General features: G+C 43.7%; 1 protein-coding gene across 1 annotated transcript in view; it reads left to right on the forward strand.

Annotated features, from left to right (window-relative positions):
- Positions 1–20,429, forward strand: part of LOC122792699 (PTTG1 interacting protein) — a 743,791-nt gene that overhangs the window by 517,455 nt on the left and 205,907 nt on the right. The gene's annotated exons all lie outside the window — the stretch shown is intronic.

Here is a 20,429-nt window from a genome sequence, read left to right on the forward strand (position 1 = left end):
AGATGCTATTCCCCTGGAGGCCAAATCCAATTTGTAATGATTGATGTAGGTATGAGGGGTAGCCCAAGTTGCAGCTGTACAAATGTCATGTAAAGAAACTCTGGCATGGAAGGCAGCAGAAGTTGCCACCAACCTTGTAGAATGAGCCTTTATGGTAGTAGGTAATGGAATATTACATTGTCTATAAATGAAGGTGTCACAGTCTTTCAACCATTTAGCCAATGTGACCTTAGCAACAGCGCATCCTAATCTAGGTCCAGAATAGGCCAAAAATAACTGGTCTGATTTACGAGAGGCCTTAATCCTGTTCAAGTAGAAGCAAATTTGCCTGTGAATATCTAGGGTATGTAGGCAGTACTCTCCTTTGTTTGAATAGTTGGGGAAGAAAACTGGCAATTCAGTGGTTTGATTAATGGACATTTCAGAGATCTCTTTTGGCAGAAAGGGAAAGGTACGTTCTCGGTGACACACTCTTATCTCTGTCAAAAATCAAATATGGACTCGATGCATAAGGCTTGAAGCTCAGAAATGTCTGGCAGAAGTAATGGCGACCAAAAACAAGGTTTTCCATGACAAGTATTTGAGGTCGCAAGAAGAAGCTGGTTCGAAAGGTGGCATTGTCAAAGCTTGTAGAACTAATGGCAGGTCCCATGGTTAAGTAGGATCTCTAAAAGGGGGGCTTTAGATGATTCACACCTTTTATGAAAGTCTTGCATAATTTGTGTGACATGAGAGAAGTCTTGGGACACCATCATGGAAATTAGATATTGCAGCTAAATGAATTCTAATGGTAGAGTCTGATAGACCGGATTGAAAAAGGGTTGCTAGATACTCCAGCACTATCGACACTGGTGCTGAAAAAGGATCTACCTGTTTTTCTTTCAGACAAAAAGTAAATCTTTTCCACTTGCTTAGATAAGTAATTCTGGTGGAAGACTTATGAGATGCAATAAGAATGTCACGTACTGGCAAAGAAAGATCATTCTGTCTGGCACTCAAGAGAAATGGAGGAGCCAAGCTGTGAGCTTCAGGCTGTCCAAGCTGGGGTGAATCAGATTCTGCAGATGGGAGATTTGCCCCGTGGTTAGATGGAGAATCCATGGTTGATCTAACAGGTGAGGCCAAAGGAAGGGGAACCATATCTGACGAGGCCAATATGGTGCTATGAGGATCACTTTGCTCTTCAACCGGGTGGGCTTTCTTCAGAAACTGAGGAATGAGGGGGAGAGGTGGAAATGCTTAAAGTAGACCCGAGGGCCAATCGTGGACTAGAGTGTTCCTGGGTTACTGTCCCGGAGGGGTAATCAGGGCAAAATAATTGCTGCATTTGTAGTTGGTAAGGGACGCAAAGAGGTCGCAGCAAGGAAGACCCCAGCGGTTCAAAATATCCACCGCTATCAAGGGATTCAGGGACCACTCGTAAGGTTGTAGAATACACCTGCTGAGTCTGTCTGCTATCACGCTGGAACTCCCGGGAATATGCGTTGCTAGAAGAAAACTGTTGGTAGCCATCGCCCATTGCCATATCCCCAACACCTCTCGACAGAGTGGGAAAGATTGGTTCCGCCCTGTTTGTTGATGTACCAGACCACTGCCATGTTGTCTGATTGTATCGCAATAGTCCCAGATGGCAGCAGGGATGGAATGCTTGCAATGCCAGAAGTACCGCCTTCAGCTCTAGAACATTTATATGCAGATGGGCCTCCATTTCGGACCAAGTACCTTGGACTGTCTTTCCCTGACATAGCCCTCCCCACCCCATCAGGGAGGCGTTCGTGGTCACTGTAGCCTTGGGCTGTTGGGGGGGAGAATGGGCGAGACCATTGTGACGGGTTGTGAGCCATCCACCAATTTAAATCCTGTTTGCACCTGTGAGTTACCCGAATCTTGGCTGAAAGAGGGTACTGAAAAGGATACCATTGGGTGAGCAGTAGCCATTGTAGAATCCTCATGTGAAACCTGGCCAGGGGGACAGTGGTGATGGAGGCTGCCATGGAACCCAACAACTGTAGCACAGAGTGAGCTGTAGATTTCTCCCTTGAAATGATTGGGATCAGTTGTTGCTTTATCCTTACAATTCTGTGCTCTGGAATGGATGCTCTGCAATTCTTAGTATTCAAGATGACCCCTATGAATTCTGTAGACTGAGATGGGGTGAGATTGGATTTTTGCCAGTTTGTAGTTATGCCTAGCCTTTCTGCAGAGAGTATGCCAGGGCTTCTTTCGGTAGATGTATGGTGGGGACGGAGATGAGTCATCTAGGTTTCGAAACACCTGGAATCCTTGTAGTTGCAAGTGAGCTGTGACGACTGCCATGCACTTTGTGAACACTCTGGGAGCTGTAGAGAGTCCAAAGGGCAGTACTCGGAACTGGTAGTGACTGGCTCAGTCATGGAAGCAAAGGAATCTTCTTGATGGCCTGTCCACTTTTATGTGGTAGTACGCATCTTGAAGATCTATCGAGCACATCAGTCATCTTTTTCCAAAAGCGGAAGGATGGACTGTTGTGACCATTCAGAATTTTTGTACTGTTACAAACTTGTTCAATACGCTGAGATCCAAAATTGGTCTCCATTCCCTGGTTTTCTTTGGCACCAAAAGTAGTCTTGAGGAGAATTCGGATCCTTTCGGTCTGGAGGGACTATTTGGATGACTCTTTCTTAGCAGCTTTGATATCTGTAATGCTGCTTCTTCCCTTTGACTGGGTGGAACGTTGGGTAAGTTTTTTGGGGGAGCGGGACAAAGATCGAAGGGAATATGATAACCTCTGGTTATTATCCTTTGTACCCAACCAGGCAGAAGGTTATAAAGAGAAACGACCCCCAACCACTTCCAGAGGAAAGCAGTTAGGGACACTCTTCAGGAGCGCTGGTAGGATTGGCCAGGGAAAGAGTCCCTGGAACCCTGGTTACGCGGACCCCCTCTGCCCCGAAAAGGGAGTCTTCCCTGTGAGTTTTCCCCTCTGCCTCTAGGGGAGAACTCTGCCTGTGTTTCACGGAAAGGACCCTGAGACTTTTTGTACCATATCTTCCCACTCTTCTGGTTTCTGGAGAAAGCCCGATGAGGGGAAGATTAATGGACACCCACGGCAGAAACGATCTTACCATCCTGTTCACATCTGGACAGTGTGCTTTTAACCTTGGGTCTAAACAATGAAGAGGCTTTGATGGGAACGTTGAGAAAGGAAGCCTTGAAGGGTTCTGTGAAATTACACAAGCGCATCCAGGCGTGTCGTCTCAGAACAATGCCTGATCTCACCCCTCTACCTGCTCCTTCTGATGCGTGAGATCAGGCTCATGGAAGAGTTAGATATCGATTCAGTGGTGGCTAGCTGAGAGGCCACTTTGTCATGGACCTCATCAAACACTGCACCAGCCAAAGTTTCAGTGAGCTCAGAAATTAAATCTATTTGAAGCCTGGTAAAGTGTGCCATATAGTTCAGGGACCTGATTGCAAAGGTCGCTGATGCAAAAGTACACTTCCCTATTCTGTCCAGAGTCTGGGACTCTTTGTTGGGCGGATGGACAAGTCTGGCTGTCTTCTTCCGCCAGGTCCTTTTTAGTTGCGGCTGCCACCACCAAAGCATCTACAGGAAGACCTTTGGACCAATGAGAGTCAGTAGCAGGAGGGGACAAAATTTTATCTGGCCTCCGGGGAATGGCCTCAGTGGTGTCAGGAGCCTTCCACGCACGCTGCACGACGTGCCAGACCAGTTATTCGGCAGGTGGAGTAACTCAGGAGGTAGGGGGCCGGGAGCGAAAGGCCTGCAGGAAAACAGACTCTTCAGAGGTCGGGTTCGAGGGTTGCCAGTCACCTCTCTGATTAAGAATTTCAAGAATATCACCAAAGGATACCTCAGAGGTTGAGCGAGGGGACCCTTCCCCATCATCAAAGTTTGTGTCTTCAGTAAGGGACTCCTCTGTGGAGTCCATGTGCTTCCTCTTGCACAAGCTTTTTTGATGATCTTCCTCAGAGGGAGAAGCTGGGGAAGATGGCGCAAAAGGGGTTTCCTGTGGGAGTATATCCTGAGACCCTTGCGCCCAGTGTCCGCCAGGAGCAACTTGTGTACATAGCAGTCTGGAGGAGGGCAGGGAGAGTGATAGCACAGGATCGCCAGTCAATGCCAGAACCTTCTCCATTAGCTGGAAGGCCAGTCCACCTGAAGAAGGGTGTGTGTCCAGGACAGGGGTCACCCCTCTCCTAAGTGGCTCAACCTGCTGACGTTTGAGTCCCTGGATGGCTGTGAAACACCAAATTACGTACGCCACAGCTGGCATCCTGGGTTGTAGCAAAACTCTCCTGCCACAAAGGCAACTGCTGCTCCTTAGTGAGGCCCATAAAGGGAACCGTAGAGGGGGAAGACTGCTATATCAAGGGGCTTCAAAGGCAGTGAAGGAGGAGAATAAGTAGGGGTCTTTGGCAAAGGGTGATCACCTCCCAAGGAAGGATAGGTCCTGGGGGGCGGGATACCTCTGGCCAAAAGCACTTGATCCACAAGGCGCAACACTTCATGTTCAGAGAGACTTCTAGTGGATTTCACGATCATAGCTGAGGGGGAGTCGCATCTATCCAAAGCTGGAGCAAGTTTGTTGCCCACCTCGCAGGTCTGCACTGAAAACAACGGGGCTGTAAAGGACTGAACTACAGGTGTCTGCACTGAGGAATTCATCGGTGCCGAAGTCATGGTCTGCACCGACGATAAGGTTGGTACCGAAGTGGTTATCGGCACTATAAGGCTGGAACCGAAAATATCGGTGCCTATAACTGAATTGTTGGTGCTGAGACGGTAGTCAGTGCCGGGTAAATAGTTGGAGCCGAAAGGGCAATGGGTGTCAAAAAATCTATCGTCATAACAGTCTGCATCGACTGGATAGTCGGTGCCGGTAAAGAAGTCTGAACCGAGGAGCCCCTCGGTACTGATACTGTAAAGGGCACGCTAGGTAGGTGCCGAAGTCACAGATGGCGCCGATGGCCTGTGTGCCGAAGGTCTAGATACCGAAAGCGCTGAAGCTGAAGAAGTCAAATCCAAAGTGGAAAGTTTTGCTTTCTTGGGTCTCTGTTCGTGGGAGTCCCCAGCAGGGGACGAAGGAAGAGACTTGGTCTTCAAATGTTCATCACTCTTTTTCTTATGGGATCTTGGAGGGGTTGAAGCCTCCGACCCAGAAATAGCCTCTGATAAAGGAGATTTAAGTAGCGCCTTCAGTATCAGTTTATTTTTTCTCTCAATCAACGTCCTGTTAGAGAAATTCTTACAAATCTCGCAGGGCGGGTCAACTGTTAAATGAGGGCACACCCAAGCAATAGACACACAGAGAATGTGCATCTGAAGTAGGTAATTTATGGCCACAATCTAAACATCATATCAATCCTGGACTACCTTTTTTATCTGCCATGTTAGAAAGAAGGAAAAAACAGAAAAAATACCAGCAATGGTACAAGAATTACCCAAAGGTAAGAAGGAAAGGGGGTATACCAATGGTGGTTAAAAACAAGTTACCTTGCGGTAAAGAGGAGGAACGGAATTGAAAAGATTCAAGAAAGGATAGTCGCTAAATGCGATAAGGTAAGAGAAAACTATCTAATAACTTTTCTGTGAGAAAAGGTTGTTTTAGAATTTAGTATGACAAAAAATATTGTACTTGGCTCAAGAGAAGTAGCTTGACATGACCAAATGGCGATGCAGCAAACGAAATCTGAGGTAACAGGAGAGGGGAATTCTGGGTAAGAGTTTTAACTCTAGAGTTTGTAGCTGGTGCGAGTTTGGAAGGTGGCCGGCTCGGTTCCAAGGTCGGAACCGATACCCACACGTAAGGAATGAACGAAGATTAACAATATCAGATTTTATGTTATTTAATACAGTGTCTAACAACAGTTGTCCTATTCCTCTGTAATAAATAGGGCAGGGTCTTCTGTAGAGAATGTACACTCCCACTAGAACTAACAAGTTCCCTGGTGATTTTCTTTATACTGGAAGACATGGCCTTCTCTTGACGACCTATCCTTCTTGTGTATTCTATGCTGTATACCCACTGCAAAGGTCCTTCCCCACCTTACCTTACTTTTGTTCTTTGGTGCAGTATAAATCTGTCCATCTGTCTTCCCCTATAACTTCCAATGCATTCACTGTCAGTAATGTGTACAGTGACCTTTTCCTTACTGAAACATAACAAAAATAATGAACTGCAGTGTTTAGTAGAGAAGCCTGCATAAAGAGATACTAACTACACCTGATTAACCCCCTGCTTTGAAACTGTCTGCTAACCCCCATGTTATTACTTCATCTCTGTAACATTGCACCTTCTGCTATTATTTGTTACCTTGCTCTAACAGCTTTTCTAGTGACATTGCATTTTTACTCTTTATACTACATAAACCTCTTGCTTTGCTCTCCATTAAGTCTACAGATAGCCTTTTTCCTTTCCTTCCATACTTTGCTTTTCAGCTGGTGCAGCCCACTCCATTCACCATTGCTTCACTTGGGCTCACTCAAGTGCCCTACCCCAAATACCACCCACACCCACTATCCCTAGTTTTATACCTACACAAAACTCTCCTCTTTTTGTGCATAACTCCTCCACTTCCTATGCAAGTAACATATCATTATGCTACCCCTCATCTGTCACTAGCACCCACTACTCAAGTCATACTGTCCATATCGCCACCCTTGAGGCTCCAACTATCTAGTTACACCTCTCTTCCACAGTGCTCCTCAGCTTCTGTCTCATTGTTTATACCCACTATTGTCTCCTATTACATTTTCTCATTAGAATTTTTTTATGTATACATTAAAGAGCTATGGCTGTCCTCTTTCTTCTCCCTTTAGCCTTCTCTCTGCTCCACATTCGTAACATCAGATATTGTCCATACATATTCAAATTCTTGCATAATTATTTTTTTTAATTTTTTTTATTGTTTCCTTTTATAAAATAAATAATGTATATATGTGTGTGTGTGTGTGTATATGTATATATATATATATGTATATATATATATGTATATATATATATATATATATATATATATATATATATATATATATATATATATATATATATATATATACATATATAAAAAATGAGTCTATTTGAGATTACCGAAACCAACACACAAAACACTAAGCCGAAACGCTGGACATGTCAGATGATCGACACATCAGAATGCAGACTTCTGAATGGCCGACAGTCCAACTTGAGCGGAACAGGAAATCCATTCTTGTAGACGTTGTGTGATCTCTGAGTTGGTATATTTAAGTTAGGGGGTTATAGGGGGCCTAGTCCCCCTGCAAGAACATGAAATGTGAAGGTAAGTCTTTTAGATTTTTTATGTATAATGTATGTTTTGTTTTAGTGGCAAGGGATTAGTTTAATGTAAATGGTGGGTGGGGTGTGAGTGAGGGACACTAGGTGCTTTTAATTATTTTACAGTTTGTTTACCGGGATAGTCCATTGGGCCAAGAGCAGCCCATTTTCAATGGAGTCCTAGGGAGAAAAGCTCCATGAACAATATAATAAAAAGACAATGCATTTACATTTATGTAATACTATTGAAGAACGATGGTATTACAGAACATTACAAAAAATCAACGACTGCTGTGAAAAAACAGTTGAATAAGCAAAATTACACACACGTGTGTGTGCGAGTGTGTGTGTATATATATATGTCAATTAAAATAAGAAAAATCCATTGGTGCATATTCCTGTTAGATTTGTTACAATATGAAATAACAAGGGTTGACATTACAGTTTTACATGAAATCTTAAAGATTAGAGTTAAAGTAGGATAGGGGGATAAGGTGTTAATTGTTGAATGTAAGAAGGGCGGGGCAATAAAAACAAAAGTAGAGCAAGAGGAGGAGTAAATGAGAAAAATGAAGCTGGTAGTAGTCAGAGAAGCTCAGTATGATGGAGGAGAGAAGTGAAGGAGTGTGAGAAATGGGGAAAAAAGAGATGAGTCATGTGGGATGCGAGTAGGAACATTCCCAGAGGGTTTTGAGATGGGAATGAAGCAGGGTCTTAAAGGTAGAGTAGTTGTCTGTAGTACGAATAAAAGGTGGCGGCAAGTTCCAGAAACAAGCTAGGAAAAAGGATAGTAGATGTTTATGTCAAGTGTTGTTTTTTTCTTTTGTATGTTTGTGTCTGTTTTAGGGTGGTGTGTCGGGGTTTTGACGTCTGTATTTTGTGCGTCGGGTATGTGCTGTTTCTGTGTTGTGCAATGTCAGTGTTGTTGGCTCTGTTTTGCATGTCTGTTACATGGGATGTCTGGTAAGTGAAATAGACCCATAGATATAGATGTATAGATATAGATATATAAATTATATAAATAGATGTGCATGTATGTGTATGTATATGTGTGTATGTGTGTATATATATATATATATATATATATATATATATATATATATATATATATATATATATATATACACACACATACATACACGCCATGTGTTCTCCATCATTGTCTTCGACTCATGTTTCTAGTACATACCAGATGTGCTCCTCATCTTTCTATCCATTCGTCTACTCCTACTGCTGTCATACCTTACAATGCTATATGATATCTATCCCTCCTATTTCTCAATCCCCTCCTCTTACTCACACTGCCTATATCACTTGCCAGCCATTCACTGTCACTATTGCTTCTAGCTTATTTGGATTACCCCCCCCCCCCCGTCCCATTTTCAGATATAAAATTCTTAACCCTTCTCCCAACCCATCTAAGGTAAAATTTAAATTTAATACCAACATACCTAAATGCTTAGTGTATGCATACTATAAATTGATCATATGATGTGGCGATGTCCACCTAAACCTAGGTCCTGACTGCCTCTCTCCTCCACCTGCTCCCTCTCTCCTGTAACATCTACTAAATATTTGACAATCATATCCAGGAATATTCAAAGTATAGTAAAGTTTCTGAATTTCATTCGTGGATCACTCCCCCGACATTATTATTGCTATAGAAACTTGTCTCCAACCACATATAAAAGACCCTAAAATTCTCCCCTCCCCCTTTCAAGCCATAGAGAGGGCCTTGCCCATGGTGGACAGTATTCCATCCCTGTCTGTCCAAACCTGTTGTCCATCCCCTCGATCAGAGCTTCTCCCAGTCTCTCTTCCCTGGGACAGAGGACACAAAAGTCTCAGGATCAAACCACATTGGTTTTGTTATATTCAGATACCTCTACGGAACCCCCCAGCGAAGAGGTACGTTCCAAGAGAAAATGCAGGAGAAAGAACCTGGACTCCACTGAAGAGTTCTCCACAGAAGATACTGATTTTGATAAGGGGAGTAGTTTCCCCTAAGGCACCCCCTTGATGTTTTCTTTGGGGACATCCTAGAAATTCTTAAACAGAGGGGTGGCTGGACTACCCTCCAGCCTTCCTCTAAGGAATCTGTATACCTGGAGGCTTTTCGTGCCCAGCCCTCTACCTCTTGGATCTTTCCACCCACTGATCTTGTTAAGCTGATCACTCAGCAGGCTTGGAAGTTGCCTGACTCTTTCAAGCCAATCCCAAGGACCTGACCGTATCCTGTCTGCCCATCAGGATCAACAACACTGGGCCAAAGGGATTCCTGTGGATGCCGTGATGGTAGTGGCAGCCACCAAGAAGGAACTTGATGAAAATCCTACTATTCATCTTCCTAACAGAGTCTAGAACAATGGATAGATTGGAAAGCGCTTGTATGCTTCATCGACCTTCGCTCTCAGGTTTTTGAATTACTTGTCACATTTTACAAGGGTTCAAAGAGGTTTGATTAAAGAGCTATCAGATACTCTTGTAGGGGGGGTGGTAGCCAAAGGGGTTCGAGATAGTGATGTCTCAGCTCACCACCCTAGAATCTAATTGCTTATGCTGCCGAAGGGATGACGAGCAGCGGGTTCAGGTGTAGCAATCAGGAGACCCCACCTGGATGTGCTTATGTGATTTTGCTAAGCCATTTAAATCTTCTTTAGTCAATGTTCCATTTCATGGAACTTCCCTATTTGGTCCAAAGGTTAGAGAGACTAGCCAGATGTGAGAAAGATGGGAAGACCCTTTCTGCTGTGGATGTATTCTTTTCCACTTCTCAAAGGCCTTATTCCAGGAACCAGAGAAGTGGGAGGCTATGGTTCAAAAAGTCCCAAGGACCTTTCCAAGACTGACGTGGCAATGACTTCCCCGGGGCAGAAAGGGAAGTAATGGAAGATGCCATTCAAGAGGCAGAAATGGCCTGTGGAATCAGGGTTCCAGGGATGCTTTCCCTGGAAACTCCTATCAGCACTCCTGAAAGGTGGCCCAATTGACTTCCTCTGGAGGCATTTGGGAGATTATCCCTGCACAAATCTGCCTGGCTGAGGATAACTGACAAATGGGTGCAGGGGATTATAACCAGAGGTTATAGAATCCCCTTTTCAGAAGAACCAAAAGGATTAAAAACAATCCCAGATGTTCCACCAAGTCACAGGGGTGCAGCTGTCTTAGAAATTCAAAAACTCCTGGAAGAGTCATCCAAGCAGTCCCTCCAAACCAGAGAGGGGTCTGGGTTTTACTCTAGTTTCTTTTTAGTGCCAAAGAAAAGGGCAGACTGGAGACAAATTTTGAATCTCAGTAAGTTGAAAAATCTGTTCAGCAACCAAATTCCAGATGGTCTCTATTCAGTCTATAACTCCGTTTTTGGAAAAAGACAATTGGATGTGTTCAGTAGATCTTCAGGATGTGTATTACCATATAAAAATGGACAAGTGGTCCAGAAGTTACCTGCACTTTTGTCTGGGAGCCAGTCACTGTCAATTCAGGGCCCTGTCCTTCGGTCTCACCACAGCTTCCAGGGAGTTCACCCAATGCATAGTAGTGGTTGCAGCTCACCTCAAACTGCTAGGAATCATATATAGACGACTGGCTCCTTACCACTCCCACTAGGCCTCAACTTGTAAAGGCACAAGATTATACTTTTCACCTTTGCTCCGGCTTAGGAATCTCACTAAACCATGAAAAATCCCATTTAGAACCTTCCCAACAACTGTAATTCATAGGAGCTATGCTTGACAGTCCCAGCCATTGCATCTCTTCCCCTAGTAAGACTTCAAAAGGATCAGATCACAAGTCAGCCAGGTCATTCACAAAAAGAAAGTAACAGCAAGACTCATTCTAGAGACTCTAAGGTCAATGGCAACCCCTCTCACTTTAGTTCCCCTGACCAGGTATCGCCTGTGAATTCTTAAACGGCTTCTGGCCTCCCAGTAGTCCTTATTGATTGCAGGCATTTCAAGATGCCCTCCCCTTGGGAACAGTTGCAGTTCAGACAGACAATATATTGGTAGTCTGATAAATCAACAAGCAAGGGAGAACCAGATATTACCCTCTTTTGTCGAGAACCACTCAGAGTTTGGTAATAGGCAATTTCTTCCATTTGATTTCTAGTGGCAGTGCACATTCCAGGGAGCTCCAACATGATTGCAGACGGGCTGAGCAGATCCATCCTCATGCCTCACAAGTGGTCTTTCAGTCCAGTAGTGGACAATATATTCTTCTTTGGGGCCAACCTTGCTGAGATCTTTTCACTTCTCTGAACAACAGGTGCAACAATTACTTTGTCCTTATCCCCTCACTTTGTCCTTATCCCCTCACTGGGCGAGTCACCCAGGGACACTCTCCTGCACATTTGGCCCTTGGTCTATTGTACGCCTTCCCTCTGGTTCCCCTAATGTCAGTTTCTAAAGAAAGCCAACAGATTGAAGAACAGGATAATCCTTGTAGACCGATTCTGGCCTCTGCAGATCTGGTTTCCCTTCCTTTGGCCTAATCTACTTTGGGAACCCTGGTTTACAGGACCCAACTCCAGACCTATTGTCCCACATGGAGGGACTGGTTCATCTGAATCTACAGCATCTCAAGCTCACTGTGTGACTTCTCCAATGTTCTTTGTGTTTCACTGTTGCAGTCATTACATTTGGGTAATCTGCTGGCAGGTTGCCCTCAGTCGGCCTGAATTCCAATGTCTTGGGTCCTGCGTCGGTTGCTGTCTTCTCTTCCATGACGTCAGGTCGTCAGGGGTATAAAACATGCAGCCAACACCATTTTCTTTAGTCTTTCTTGCCGTGCAGTGCCCGAAGCAGAAGCATTTTGCAAGTGCCGATCGGCCGACTACTGAAATATTCGTGTTTGAGTTTCAGAACCAAAGTCTTCACTAAAGCTAAGTATCCCGTTGGGGAAACTTTTTTCTTGCTTTTACAGATGTCAGAAAAAGTTAATAATTGTATTACTTGTGGGAAGCAAATACCTCAATAAGATTTCCATTTATACTGTATTCCTTGCCTAGGCCCTGATCACAATGTGCCTGGCTGTCGGTTTTGTTCTAGATTTAACCAACACACTATTAAGAGTCTGTATATTTTTGCATCAAAGTATTTTGGAAACCGATTTAACTACCCAGAAATGTCATTGGATAGCAATCCGACTACCGGAGTACATAAAAAATGCAAAGAAAAGGACAGAGAAAGGCAGTCAAGATCCAAAACCTACGACAAAGCTTCTCCTAAGCCAGTTGCCGGTACTCAGTGAGGTGCTTTCGCAGCCCCTGATACCCGCTACCTTCGAGTTGCAGGCCTCTACCGGCACCCATGTTGAGTCCGGCATGCCGCAAGATACTCAAAGTATTGGACCAATGGATGTATCTCCCTCAGATGGGTCCAGAGCCGCTGAGCAGGCACCGGCGTCTGAGGGTGTATTCAGACCTCAACATTTGTATATCAAACCGACGACAGTTGCAAAACCAAAGACAAAAGCAACTTCTAAAACTAAAAAACAACGCATGAGTCACATGCACAGGCCTCTATGCCTAAAAAACAGATGATCAAAATGGCTGAAGACGTTACCTTGATCAGGGGTACCCATCCCCCTCCAGATAAGAGGCCTAGGCAATACACTGATTATGAATCTTCAGATCAGGTTTCTATTTCTTCTGATTCCTCTTCTGATCAGGAATTATCTATACCTCCCTATGAGGATTCTGATGCTGAGGAGTCTCTTCCATCTGCAAGTCCTCCTGAAGATTTTTCATTTGGAGAAACCTTGCATACTTTGAGGGAGCATTTTCACTGGGAGAGTCTAGACTTCTCAGCCTCAAAAAAGAGGCTCTGGGATTTCCTTCTCCCTCAGCACAAGCCTTTAGCCATTCCCCCTGTTTTAGACATTGTGGATGATGTGTTTTCGGAGTCAAGCTTGACCACTAACTCCTTACCACTGGCTCCCAGTAAGCCTGACAGATATTACAGGGTCCCTGACTCACATAAATTTTTATTTAGAAACCCTACTGCTGATCCTGAAACTATTTCACAGGGTCCAAAGGGAGTTAAGGCCTCAACAGCAAAAAATCCTACCCCCTCTGACAGAGATTCAAGGGCACTAGACAGATGGGGGGAAAAAAGGTTTGTACATCTGCAACCTTGGCAATCGGGGCCTTAAACAGTCAGTTTCATATGCTTAAGTACCAACAACATGTTATGGGATTGCTGAAACAGAAAATGATGATTTCAGAATGTGCAGAAAATAAAGAATTGCAGGAATTATTGCATGCAGCTGAATAAGTTGGAAAGCATACTTTGCTATGTGGTTTTGATTCCTTAGAGGCCTCCTGCAGGGCCGCAGTTACTGAATCTGTGATTAGGAGGTATGCCTGGTTAAAGGAACAAAATTTGCCTGATCATGTTAAAGCTAAATTGCTAGATGCACCTTTGCAGCATGATTCTCTGTTTGGTATTAAGGCAGAAGAGGTTTTAAAGAAAATGGAAGACAAAGCTAAGTCTATGCAAACTGTTAAACATTTCTTACAAGTGCAGCCACCAAGATTCAGTAGACACTGGCCTACAAAAAATTGGTCCTTTCCTATGTCAGAGCTTAAAAGGGGCAAATCCAGACGCCCTAAGGGTTCCAGATACCAGGCGCAAGATTCATACAGGTCAAAGCAATGGGGCGCTTCCACCTCCAAATCTGGAGGAGATAAAGTGCAAACCTACAGAAAGCAATCCCAAGGACTTCCCTCTGCCTACACCAAGCACTTATCTTTTGGCTGCACCCATAGGGGGAAAATTAGCACTTTTTGCTCAAAATTGGCAGTTAATAACTCAGGACAAGTGGGTACTAAACATCGTATCACAGTGATACAGATTCCGTTTCCATACTCTGCTAATGGCAAATGGTTGGCCAGATCTGCCAAAAAATCAATGGGCAGAGGCACAGAAACAGGTTACGTCCCTCATGGAGATGGGGGCCATTCAGACAGTACCAGAACAGGAAAAAGGACAAGGTTTTTACTCAAGACCTATTCTTGGTACCCAGAAAGGACAAGGCCTGGCGGCCAATACTGGATTTATCGATTTTGAACACATTTGTGGGCATTCCAAAATTCAAAATGCTAACTTTGCAGCAGCTTCTGCCCATGCTGGGCAAGAATGCTTGGCTGGTGACTTTAGACCTAAAAGAGGCATACCTGCATGTCCCAATAAGACAATCGTGCAGAAGATACCTCAGATTCAAGGCTGGCTTAATGCATTACCAATTCTCTGCACTGCCCTTTGGCTTATCTACTGCGCCCAGGGTCTTTGCAAAGTGCCTGGCACCAATAATTGCATTTTGCAGACAAAGAAGTATACAAATATATCCTTACTTGAACGACTGTCTCATTCAAGCAGAGAACAAGGACACTCTTCTTCGACACCTGGCGTTTGTGAAAAGGCTTCTAACATACCTAGGGTACACGATAAACGAAAAGAAATCACAACTGGTACCCTCTCAAAAGATAACATTCCTGGGTGCAAGCTTGGATACAACTGCCCAGATGGCTTACCTCATGCCAGACAAGCAAATGCAACTGACTGCTTACTTCAAACTGATGGCAACAAAAACCCAGTCTTCTGCAAGGCAAATTCTGCAGGCTCTGGGCTTCATGGCATCCTGCACCCTACTAATTCCATATGCAAGACTGCATATGAGGAAACTTCCATGGTACCTAAAAAGTTTATGGAGTCAAGATTCACACAGTCTGGAAACAATGATTCCTCTCATTCGCTGCCTGCAACAGAAGTTTCTATGGTGGGCAAAGGGCATGTCACCAAAACATGGGACTGCCCTTCACTCTACCCCTGCCGGCCAAACCTTAACAACAGACGCATCAGATTATGCCTGGGAGACCCACATGGCAGGAAGATGCATTCAGGGCTTATGGACACCAAAACAAATGCATCTTCATATCAATCAGAAAGAGATGCTAGCTGTTCAAAATGCCCTAACAGCCTTCAAGGACTTACTTCATCCAGGACAACTACTGATAAAGACGGACAACACCACAGTCATGTGGTATATAAACAAGCAAGGGGGCACACACTCGTACCCCCTTTGCAGAGTAGCCATGGTACTGTGGGACACAGCTTTGACCTACCAAATACATCTTCAAGCTCAATTCATGCCAGGAAAACAAAACACACTGGCAGATGATTTAAGCAGAAACCTTATGGATCCTCACGAGTGGAAACTAAATACACAAGTCTTCAGCATGGTAACGGAGAAATGGGGGGAGCCTAGGCATAGATCTATTTGCCTCTCCTCAAAAGTATCAATTGAAAAGATTCTGCACAAGGATTTATCACAGACAAGCATGGAAAGTGGACGCCCTATCCTTCAGTTGGAAAACACCATCAGTTTACTCCTTTCCTCCTCTGCCTGTTCTACCCAAGGTCCTCCTAAAAGTCAGACGAGAAGCCAAAGATATTAATTGCCCCGGACTGGCCCCGCCAATACTGGTACCCAATCCTAAGGAACTTGGCTCAATACCCAGCTTGGACCTTGCCTCAAAGACCGCAACTACTGTCCCAGCAAGTCAATCAAAATCCATGCCTCTGCCATTTCGGCTGATTACAATACAGAGCCACCAATCTTTTCTCATCCTTTACTAAAGCAGTATCTTAGAGGAGCCAAAAATTTAAGGCCTCCTAGAAGATCATCATTACCTGCATGGGACCTCAATTATGTGTTGGAAAAGCTCACCCTGCCTCCATTTGAGCCAGCTGCTACCGCTGATCTAAAGTTCTTATGGAAAACAGCTCTGCTACTAGCAATTACTTTAGCAAGAAGAGTTTGAGCTACAGGCCCTCATGGCTGTAGAGCCTTTTATCATATTTTACCCAGACAGGGGGTGTCTGAAGGCAAATCCTACTTTTATGCCTAAGGTGGTTTCCAGTGTGGCTCTTAACCAAACAATTAATCTGCCAACTTTTTATCCAAATCCGCAGAACAAAGGGGAGAGAATTCTGCATTCCTTGGACGTACACAGACAGCTAAGATTCTACTTGAGCAGGACAAAAGCTCTAAGAAAAACTGAGCAATTACTAGTGTCACATGCTGCAGGATCAGAAGGAAAGGCTATTTCAAAGCAGACAAGTTCAAAGTGGATAAGCCACTGCATCCGTTTCTGCTACTTACACCATGGTAAACCTGTGCCCAAGGGAATTAGGTCTCATTCCACCAGAGCTGCAGCTACTTCAGCAGCCTTTCTGTGAGGAGTACCAACCAAAGACATTCTAGAGGCTGCTACTTGGAGTTCTGTTCACACCTTTACAAAGCTTTACCATTTGCCTCTCTACTCTTAAGTCCGGGGCAGGCTTTGCTGCAGGGCCTTATAGCCTCACCTAATGCTGTTTAGCTCCAGCTTCCCAACCATAGCTTTGGGATTCTACCCAAATGTAATGACTGCAACAGTGAACCACGAAGAACACAGTACAGTTGTGTACACTTACCATAAATGTAGATGTTAGAGTGTATTCACTGTTGCAGTCCAGGTTACCCTCCCACCATCCCCCTGTCATTCTGAAGTTTTTCTTTCCTTCTCTATCTTCTACAACCTATGTGGTGTATTTGTTTGTAGAAAAAGGTAGTTTATATTGATGCGTGTGTGTGTGTGTGTGTGTGTGTGTGTGTGTGTGTGTGTGTGTGTGTGTGTGTGTGTGTGTGTAGATATATGTATATATATATATATATGTATATATATATATATATATATATATATGTAAACATTTTGCTACCTTTTTGGGGGCAAGAAAAACTAAAGAAAATGGCGTCTGCTGCATGTTGTATACCCCCTGACGTCATGGAAGAGAAGACAGCAACCGACGCAGGACCCAAGACTTTGGAATTCAGGCCGACTGAGGGCAACCTGCCAGCAGATTACCCAAATGTAATGACTGCAACAGTGAATACACTCTGTACACAACTGTACTTTTCCCATGATCGCCAAGCATCCCTCTCACCTCCCCAGTCCAGCGCATCATTCTGACCCACTACAAGCCTTCAGTAAGAAAATTATACCATAACAAGTGGCTAAAGTTTACTAAATGGTTACTAGATTATAATTTTGACCCATATTCAGTGCCTTTTGGTAAAGTTCTAAACTTTGTGGCTTCACTCTTTAAGATAGGCACATCAGCCTCCACTGTTAGTGTGTACTTTGCTGCAATATCTAACTTCCATGTTGATTGAAATGTCTCCTACCTCATGTCACATAAACTTTGCAAAGCCTTCTTGAAAGGAACCTTAATGCTCAGACCTCCATTCAAGGAACCCTCTGCACCATGAGATTTGAATTTGGCACTTCAGTCATTTGTTTGTCAACCCTTTGAGTCTTCAGTAACTTGTGTCTTGAAGTTCTTGTCTTGGAAAACCTTATTTTTGGTAGCTATTACTTCTGGCAGAGTAATATCTGAAATATTTGTCCTGCAAACCCCCCTTTACCATCATCTTTCATAAGGACAGGGTCTCCCTCCGGACTAACCTATCCTTCTTACCAGAGGTAGTTTCCGAAGCAAATTTCAGTCAGACTATACAACTCTTGTAGTCTTTCCCAGTTTTCCAGATAAAGGGCAGTACTGTCTGCACTTGCTAGATGTACACAGGCAGTTGCGTTTTTATCTTCACAGAGCAAAGGAAATCAGAAAATCTGGCCAGCTGTTTCTTTTTTTTTCAGCCAATTTAAGATGTCAGGTATCTAAAGTAACTCTGGCTAAATGGTTTAGTGACTGTATCCCCTTTGTCTACATCAGGAAAGGACTCCTCCCACCAGAACCTGTTGGAGCCCATTTGACTAGAGCAATAGCAGCATCTGCAGTTTTTCATGCCAGAGATTTAGATGATATTTGTGCTGTTGCGACATGGGCATCTCCCCGTACATTTATTACCCATTACAAACTGGACTTGGTCTCTAGGGGCCATGCATTATTTGGCTCGATGATGCTCAAATATTCTTCCATGAGAAAACCCAAGATTTTCAGGTAGCTTGGGACTCTGTATCACAGTCAAGGATTACGTGAAGATTGACAACATCAGATAAAGAAGTTGTGTCTTACTGTAACAGTCCATCTGTGCTGTCCATCTTCAGTAATCCTTGACATTCCCTCCCTCCTTCCCCCTGCCCTAAGAACTCTTGGTAGCTCGAATCTCTCCAAAGATTGGCTCTCAGTATAAAGTCTCAGATAAGGCCTCTAATCTGTTAATCTTGTCTCTCTCTCGTTTGCAAACTCTATCTGAGGTGATTTGGGGAGGAGCATTATGGGTAGAGTTTAGCTCGAGAGTGTTTGAAGGCACGAGCTGGAATAGCAGCAGAGTCTGTTCTGAGGCTTGTAACCGACCCCACAGTCGAGGATTAGTGAAGATCAACAACACTGGAACATTATGGTAAGACCACACTTTTTTTTTTCCATGTTCAGCATAAGAGACTACAGCACTCTACATACAATAGTTAGGGTGCCCTCCCCCAAACAGTGTATGAGTAGGCAGAGGCCTAGCAAAGGGATGAAGGTTCTTGTGGAATTCACAAACAGAGATTAAAAGGGAAGAAGTGTTTGTAGCCAAGTCACACTGTCTAATCACTTTGCCCAAAAGAAAAAAAAAATAAAAATCAACACGTACAGTAAAGAGCTACTGAAGTCTGACCAGAAGTGCAGTTATTAACTTTCAGTTATTTTCCCTGTGGATGAGAGTTTGTACCACAGTAGAGATTTCTTGTACACTGTGACCTCCTGCAACCTTCTAACTGGGTTTGAAAAAGCTGAAAGTGACCTGAGAGAATTAGGACGGTGCCATTTAAGGATAAATCATTTGCAAAATAAAGGGTACTGGGATTAATTAGTATCTTTGTCTGTTAGAGTAAAAGGTAAGTAAATCTGGGTGGTTGAGAAAAGGGATAAACATTGAAGAGTCTCAGAGTATTACTTGAAATATTTGGAGTTTAAAATATGGTGTAATGAAAGATTCAGATGAGTTAGGAACACCAAGAACAGGCGAACAAACAAGTGTAGAGAGAGGATGATACAAGGAAACTACAGATTCGTGGACAGTGTGTTACACCGTGAGCCTGTGGGACAAGGCCTGAATCAGACTTAAAGTAGCACAGGAAGGATTCTAGTCCCCAGAGGCGAGACATAAGAAACGAAGCTGTTAAGAACCAGATAGAAAAGGATGATTTGTTCCAATTTTTAGATTGAATTTGGCAAATTCCACCAGAACGTAGAGGACCTTGGCATTTTACTTGAGGCAGCAGGGATTTTGGAGAGGTTTACAGCAAAATTGAAGATGGGAAAGACCTGAAGGAAGACTAACTGTGTTTTGAGGTTAGTTGTGCAGAAGAGCAAGGGAGATCCTCTTTGAGGAGATCAAAATATATTTGGATTTGATCCAATTGCCTTAGATAATCCAAGACCAAGCTGATTTGCTTATGAAATTGATAACTTCTCTAGAGGAGTTGGTAGATGGTTTTATTATTTTTTTTAAGGCAATGGGGGAATCCCCTGGAGGTGACACAGTATTAGACTGTGCAATGGGTAAAGTTGATGAACAAGATTTTGAAAAAAAGGCTATTCATCCTCCTACCTAAGGTGGGTGAAGATTCCGTGATGCCATTTTATTCATCCTCCTACTTCAGGTGGGTGAAGATTCCGTGATTCCATTTTCATATAGACTGATGAATATAAAATCTTCTCATGTGTTATGTCAGTGAGAATAACTACGTGGATACAAAACATTAGACATGGAGATCTGTGTGGGTTTATGGGAGGAGGCAGACCTATTATAACATCCTACAAACAGCGTTTCTATATTGATATCCAAGAAGTCTAACAGTTTGGTTGTAGCAAATTTGAATGGACAGCCATGAATGATGCCAGAGTTGCAGAAATGTTATGGTCACTTGCTTTAGCTCCTGCTAGGATTTTTTTAAAAATGATGTTCTTTCACCCTGCATTTTCTAAGTCTGCGTAGCCTTTTTTATTAGTGCTTTGTTGTCATCACATTTTACAACAACGAAGAAAAGCATAACAGAAACTGCCACAACAACCTTGTCAGCAGCAGTATCACCGATGAAAACTGGCAGCAGTGGGGAAAGCAGGTTCAGAATCTTTCTTG

The sequence above is a fragment of the Protopterus annectens genome, chromosome 2.part0, assembly GCF_019279795.1.
Source record: "Protopterus annectens isolate FY-2018-M chromosome 2.part0, PAN1.0, whole genome shotgun sequence".
Lineage (NCBI taxonomy): Eukaryota > Metazoa > Chordata > Ceratodontiformes > Protopteridae > Protopterus > Protopterus annectens.